General features: G+C 36.4%; 1 pseudogene; it reads left to right on the top strand.

The window, feature by feature from the left end:
* Positions 1 to 990: 990 nt before the first annotated feature.
* Positions 991 to 2,221, top strand: LOC118842802 (annotated as a pseudogene).
* The last annotated feature ends 3,799 nt before the right edge of the window (positions 2,222 to 6,020 follow it).

Genomic DNA, 6,020 nt, shown 5'->3' with positions numbered 1-6,020 from the left:
CAGGAACTTTACTAGGAGCTGGGGAAACAAAAGGGAGAAAACGACCCAATCCCTTGTTGTAAAAAAGTGGAGGTTGGTTTTGTTGAGTTTAGAAGATTATCTATTGCTACCTTGGAGACTGGGGTCTTCCAATTGTGGAATTAGAGCTCACCCAAGGATAAATCCATCAGTTTCAAAGCCTCCATCGTCAGATGGACAGAAGGACTCTGAGGTACAATGATGTTAAAAGACTTGCCACAGAGATGAAAAGAACCTAGATCCTCTTACTCCAAAACCTATATTCTTTCTGCTGAAATGGTTACGGATTAGAGAAACAGGAAGAGGGGCCAGATTAAGGAGATGGAAAATGGAGTGTTGTGTAGAGAATTCAAGCCTGGGGCAGTATGTCATCATAGACAGTCCTAAGAAGGAGAAAAGGGGAATTAGAGTCAGGAAGACATGGCCTCAGATCCTACCCTTGATATTTATTCTCTGTCTAGCCCTAGACAAACTAACTTAACATCTTTGAGCCTTGGTTTTCACATCTATAAAGTAGAGATTTGGGGGCAGCTAGGTGCTGCAGTGAAAGCCAGCCTGGAGTCAGGAATATTCATCTTCTTGAGTTCAAATGCAGCCTCAGATCCTTCTAGCTGTGTGACCCTGGAAAAATCATTTAACCCTGTTTATCTCAACTCCTCATCAGTCAAATGAGAAAGAAATGGCAAACCTCTCCGATATCTTTGCCAAAGAATCCTAAATGGGGTCATGAAGAGTTGGATATGACTGAAATGACTGAACAACAAAATGGAGATGGTATTAATGCTTGTAGTTCTTCCCTCTCTCATAGATATCATTAGAGATAAAGAGCTAAAGGAAATAACAAGAGGTCACAATTGAAAACCTCTTAGAAATGAGGAGAGCCATAAATGTTGCTAAGAAAAAATGGCCATAGCCCAGGCTTCCCCAGCTCTGTGCCCTGCAAAGCAATTTTGAAAAATTAGTGCAAAAAGCATGACAAAACATCATGAGGTGGTGAGGTGGCCATGGTCCTGATGCCACGCCTGCATCCTGCCCACTAGATGTCACCCTTTTGCACCTATCTCTGCCACTCTTGGCTACACCCACCCACTTTGGACCCTTCCTAGCTTACAGCAGGTAATTGCTGCCATTGAAACACAACTGTCTAATAGACCAACTTGCAGTAATACAGTGAATGGTCCAACTACCATAAATGACTGTTCATCACCAGTTAACTCTGGGAACACAACAAGAACAATTTAACAGTCAACTGCCTTCCTCAGAACATGACACAGGAGGAGCTGAAAAGTCTCTTTGGGAGCATTGGTGAAAGAGGTAAGCTTGTAAGAGACAAAATAACAGGACATAGCTCAGGGTATGGCTTTTTAAACTACACTTACTCTAAGGATTCAGAGAAAGCTATCAATGCACTAAATGGATTGAAACTTCAAACCAAAATGGTAAAAGTTTCTTTTGCTCAATCAAGTTGGGCTCCAATCAGAGATGCAAATTTGTTTGTCAGAAGACTTCTGAAAACAGTGACCTAGAAGGAATTGAAGCAGCTCTTTTCCCAATATGGAAAAATTTTTACTTCCCATAATCTAGTTGACCAAACTAGAGTATAAAGTGGTGTGGGGTTTATTCAATTTGACAAGTGAATTGAGGCAGATTAAATTATCAAAGATCTAAATGGCCATAAACCTAAGTGCCACAGAACCAATCAGTGTCAAGTTTGCTAACAATCCAAGCCAAAAAAAACAATCAAGTCATCTTCTCTCAGCTGTACCAATCTTCCAACAAAAAGTAGTCAGGAACACTAGCTCAGCAGGCTCAATGCTTTAGTACGTTTTACCCGGTGATCACTGATGGAATGACCAGTTTGGCTGGGACTAATATCCCAGGGCATGCAGGAATAGGGTAATGTGTTTTTGTATACAGCTGGGCACCAGACACAGATGAGAGTATCCTGTGGCAAACATTTGGGCCCTTGGGAGTTGTCACCAATATGAGGGTCACCCATGACTTTAGCATTAGTAAATGCAAAGATTTTGGATTTGTGGCTATGAAAAACTAGGATGAGGCTGCCATGTCAATAGCTTGCCTGAATGGAAACTGTCTGGCAGACAGACTATTGTAGACGTCCTTTAAAGCAAACAAAATGCACAAAGGCTTCATTGTCCTCAGCCCATTTGTATATGAAAACTCTACAACAAAGTCCAGTTAAGACACACTTTATACATTAGTAAATGTCTTTGGAAGTCAATGTTGAGATAGGAATGAAATGAATATTTAGCATCCTAAGAAATAGATGAGGTTTTTATTTTTTTCTATTGATGGTATTTGAATTAAAACTTCTTAATATTTTTATGTTTGAATATAAACAAGAGGCTTTTTACCTGTCAGATTACATTCTATTGCCTTCTTTGAGGAAGGTGGACTTTTTAAAGTATTTCAGCTAAAGGAAGAAATTTCTTTTCTTTTATCTATCTGCCCTGAACTTGTGATTAAATAGGGAGGCTTTATATATATAAACATTAAGTTGGTTGTATTCCTTCCAGCTCTTTTCCAAATTTTCTTAATGCATTGCTGTTACATCTGTTCAAGTAAAAAAGAAGTATTTTAAACTTTATATTTTCTTTGTAAAGTTTAAATCAGCTTTTATTTTGTAATTACGATTTGTGTTTGGAAGGGAGGGGCGTGCTACATTATAAACTCTAAAAATTGTAAGAATACTGGAGAACTTTTCATAAAGCAGTACCTTGCCAAAGAGATAAGAGCCTATTTGATATGGGTTTTTAAAAAGAATCTATTTTTATAAAAATGAAAATTTGGAGAAACTGTTTTACTGGTTCTGGAACAAATATTTTGACTGGAATATTTTCAGAAATCTCTTCATATGTCAGCCAGTGAGATTTTAAAACTTACCAGGAAATTTTCAGTAGTTGGAAAATTTGGAAAAGGTTTATGACATAAGAAAATACTTTGGAGATCTTTGTATTAAAGAAGTAGAGTCAATGGGAACACTGGGTTGGTTTCCTTTTTGTAATTATCAGTGGAGCATCCAATCATCCTGGTTATTATCTGATAGGTAGCTCATGCTGATTTGTGATTTTGAAACAAATAAAAATATACAAAAAATATATATAATAGCAGGGAATAAATTTAAATTACCAAGAGATTGGGGGGATAGGTTCTTCCTAAAAAATTCCCTTCAGATAAAGCTTATGGTGTTTAGTGACATACTTACAGTATTGTTTAAAGAATTATTCTGTCTTTAAAAAAGGAAGATGTTGTATACAGTTAGTACTGCAGCAAAACATCAGAAATGATCTGAGTTAGAGATATTTGAAGGCTTTTTGAAAGTTATGTTCAAGGCTAACACCTGAGATTTGTGTATTATAAATAAGGCCTTCTGTTTATCAACCTTTTAGCTAATTTGTTCTTTCTTTTTCCTTCTTACATGCCAAGTGTTATTGAGGTTTTGAATGTTTTTGTATCATTATTTTTTTTCTTTGGTCAATGGCATTAACATAGTTACTTGAGGTCTTGCTTATTCATTTCTGTTGTCCTGGGAACTTGAATTTATAGTACATCAGATTTGTTGCTGATTTTGTGTACACATAGTCTAGCTTCAGCTGTTTATGGTGAAGCTACATTGTTGTTTATAAATATGTTTGTGCTAAAAAACAAATAGCATAAATACAGATTTTTGGACAAATTTCCATACATTTTTCATGCCAAAATCATAAATACCTGCATGCTACTTAACTTTGTATAATGCTTACCACAACTTGGAGAAATAATAAGTCTTCATCAGGTATGGAAGGAATTTTTAAAATACAAAATATTTCTTGTTAGCATCTAGCTTACAATAAATTTTCAAAACAATTGATGACAAAATGTCTTCTCCAAGATGTACCAAAAGCTGTATAGTTATGTCTTGCTTTTTGTATGAACTGAGATGCTCACACATTCTCCTTAGAACAAGCAATGTGCTATGCATGACATAGCTGTACATTATTACTGTGTTTGCTTTGTTTTTTTTTTGTCATTTAAATTGTAGTTATAAAATCTTCAGTATCATATAGTACATACACTGTGAAGCACATGGCAAAGCAAATGAATGGCTTTTCATGCAATTCATGCTATTCAGAAATCAGTTGACTTAGTACTCAGTTACATCCTTAGGTTCATTTAGATGAGCAAATTTAACCTGCATTAAAGAAGAAAAAAACTTGAAAAAAAACACATGTACTTTTTAAAAAATAAGATTTCCCATGTGGGAAAACAGTAGCTGCATTTTTTTCCTTTATTATTGTAGCAAATCAAGGTATTGATTAGAATGCATATAAATTGTACCTCCCTTTACAGTGTTCATCAGTGAACTTAATAAAATGTAAACCTGGTGTTTAACTGAAGTTGTACATCATGACTTAATTCACTTCTGTTGGAATAGAAAATATATTCTGTTGAGTATTTATATTCTGTTGAGTATTTATGAGGCTGTACATGTTTTCTCTTGTGCCTGAATCCTTTGTACTTTTTCATGTTCAGTGCATCATAAACAAAGTTGAAGGGGAAAAAATTAAAATGGCCATCGAATTGCAAAATGCAAAAAAAGTAAGGAACTTTAGAAGGGGACAGAGAGCAGAAAGCATAGTTCATCTTAAAGTCTTGTTAAAATAGTATGCACAATTTGACATACTATAAACAATGAATTTTTTTCTTCTTTTGATCAGAAATATAAACAGATACATGTGTGTATTTGCATGTATGAAATCTGTGAATGTTTTTGTATTTATTCACATTCCCAAACTTAGAATCTCATGGGCGTATGAATTTGAGTGTGTGTGATTGTGTGTGTGTATTTATGTATTTGTAGCAATATTCGTTACTATGTACTAAGTACTGTGCTAAGAGCTTTACCAATTATTATCTCATTCAATCCTCACAAAAATCCTCAGAGGTAGATTCCATTGTTGTCATCATTTTTCAGATGAGGACACTGAGGTAACCATGGGTTAAGTGAGTTGCTCAGGGTAACACAGCTAGAAAGTGTCTGAGGCAGGATTGGAACTCAGGTCTTCTTGCCTCCAGACCCACTGTTTTATCCACTGCACCACCTATTCAGTAGTTCAGTCATGTCAGACTTTCCATGATCCTATGGACTTTTCCATGGGATTTTCTTGGCAAAGATACTGGAATAGTTTGCCATTTCCTTCTCCAGCTTTTACCCAATTTACAGATGAGGAACTGAGGCAAAAAGGTAAACTCACTTGCCCAGGGTCACACAATTAGTAAATGTCTGAGGCCTGATTTAAACTCAGATCCTCCTGACTCCAGCTCTAGTGCTCTATCTACTGTACCACTTAGGTTTTACATTAATAAAGCTATATGCTCTTATATACAAATGCATGCCTGCACTTGTGTATGTATGTGTGCATGTCCATGATATCATGACTGTGTGGCCCTACATATGTCATTTGATTTCTCAGTGGCTCAGATAATTTCTTGAGACTTAAAGGTAAAGAACAGCAACTGATCAGCCTGGATAGAGAGGGGATTTTCACCCTGGGAGCTCCCTACACTAGTGAAATCACAGATCTAGGACTGCCCCTCCCACAAATAAAAGATAGGAAACTCTGCTGAACAAAACTGAAAGCTCTGTGATTTTAGTAGTAAGCCATCTTGGCCTCAGTTTCCCAAACTATCAAACAAAAAGGTTAGATTCAATGTCCTTTCAGGTCTCTTCCATTTCTAGATCAATGTTCCTAAGCCATGAGGTAACATCCTGCCTCATGGCTCTCTGGTCACATAGAAATCAGACCTTTTATGTTGGACCTTTCTTTCTCACCATATTCTCTATTCTACTTCACCGACAGTCATTTTACTTGTGTCTAAATTAAAGGGAATGATGACATCAGCCTACCAATGGGAGAGTGAACAGCCATCAACTCAACCTCAAGTTCATGTCCCTCATATGAGAATAACAGTGGGAAGAACAATCACTCCTCTGGTGACTT

The sequence above is a fragment of the Trichosurus vulpecula genome, chromosome 3 (genome assembly GCF_011100635.1).
Source record: "Trichosurus vulpecula isolate mTriVul1 chromosome 3, mTriVul1.pri, whole genome shotgun sequence".
NCBI lineage: Eukaryota > Metazoa > Chordata > Mammalia > Diprotodontia > Phalangeridae > Trichosurus > Trichosurus vulpecula.
This window is presented reverse-complemented; position numbering and strand designations above follow the sequence as displayed.